Here is a 1,968-nt window from a genome sequence, read left to right on the forward strand (position 1 = left end):
GGAACGCTTCCAATCTTCACCTGCAACTAGCAACGCTATAAGAGGGGCTGAGCAAAGCGGTAACATAGCCAATCAACGGTTTGTTAGGACAAGGTGGGTTAGAGGTTTGACATGGCAATTGGGAGGCTGACAAGAAAAGGGTAGGCATCGTAGCATTGGCATATCAAAGAGCGAGCAAACTAGCATAGCAAAGATAGTAGTGATTTCGAGGGTATGATCATCTTGCCTGCAAAGCTGTCAGAGTTGACTGCATCCTCACAAGAAAACTCAACGGGCTCCTCGATAGCGAACTCGTCTCCCGGCTCTACCCAAACAAGACAAACAAGCAACAAGGATACAATCAACCACGTGCAAGACCAAGTAACAAGATGAAATGATGATATGCTATGCGGGATGCGATGCGGGATGCAAAATGCAAGATATGACAGAAAATGCATTAAGCTGGCCTCAACTTCGAATTCCAAGGATGCCACTGGAAAGATGAGATGAAATTGCTTGAAAACGATATAAAGAACGCCGGAATCGGAGTTACGGTTTGGAAATGGCAAGCGATTCAAAAACGGCACCGGTATGCAATTTACAGCAAGTAGGCATCTAAATGCAACGAGATGAACATGCTACAGCCACCAAACATGACAACAAAATACACGATAGAGATGTACACAAGATGCTTAACAAAAGACTAGCACTGAGCCACGGCCAATTCATCCATTATGAGGTTCAAACAAGCATGGCAAAAACGCAAATGCAAAACAGATTCTAGAGTGAAATTAACACTTATCTGAAATTTCAGATCACGAAGCCCTCTTCGGAGCAGCAAAACAACATGATACATGACCTGATTAAGATAAATAAGAACACGACATGGAGCTACTCAACAAGCTTAACAAAAGACCCAAAGTGACCTGGGGCCAAAAGGGTTCACAAAATATACTAACGGGCACACGAACATAGCTAAAACACAATCAGTTTCAGACTTAGTGAAAACTGAGACATGCTGAAATATAACTCACGAAGGCATGTAAACGAGCTCGATGCACTCACTACGGTGCAAGTCATGGCAAGGCAAGCATACATCCATTAAGAAGGCACAAAATTCTAGCTAAACATGGCAAGAACAATGGCATAGCATGCACGGATCAACTACAATAACATCGGCAAAATCGTGGACGAGTTGACGATCTACCCAGATTCACCACGAAGCAAAAGTAGAGCTCGATGGACTCAAGCTAGGGTGATCCATAATTGCAAACAAAGACATGGATGGATAGAGCATAACATGATTAACAAAACTCCTTTACTGATCATCCTCAAAAGAGGCACGGATAACTAGGAAACAAGCTAAACATATGGCATCATGAACTAAATAATCCCAGACTTAGTGAAAACTACAAAGTCCCTGAAAACAGATTTACCGGGTGCCTCACTTTGCAAGCTTGCACAAGTCACCACACACATCCTAAAAATGCATGGGTTGCACCTCTGGAAAGAAGACAAAAATCCTTAACAAAACATATGAAGGACTCACAGGCATATCATGCACACAAAAATCATGGCAAAAATGACAAAAGTCTAAGATGAACTAGCAGATCTGACAATTAACTCATGAAGCCTCCTTCTAACAGAATTTTGGGCATCAAGGTGAGCTCAAATGAAAATGATGCAATGGAACGAAATGATGTACTCGTCGAGGCGAACATTTTGATATGCTATATGTCTAAATCGGAGCTACGGATGCAAAGTTACGGCATGTCAAAGTAGGCATAAAAATTTAGGGTTTGGAGGGGAAAAGTCAACTGGATCCGAAAATATCTCAGATCTGAGATCTGACGTGCACTGTTCACGCGCGCGGCTCCCGAGGTTCGACAGCACCGGAGCTTGAGGTCGCCGGCCGGGACGGAGGTGGTGGTCGGCGGAGCGGGGCCCGGCCGGAGTTGGCGCGGCTCCCGAGGAGGCGGCGGGGCGGCG

The sequence above is a fragment of the Triticum aestivum genome, chromosome 2A, assembly GCF_018294505.1.
Source record: "Triticum aestivum cultivar Chinese Spring chromosome 2A, IWGSC CS RefSeq v2.1, whole genome shotgun sequence".
Lineage (NCBI taxonomy): Eukaryota > Viridiplantae > Streptophyta > Magnoliopsida > Poales > Poaceae > Triticum > Triticum aestivum.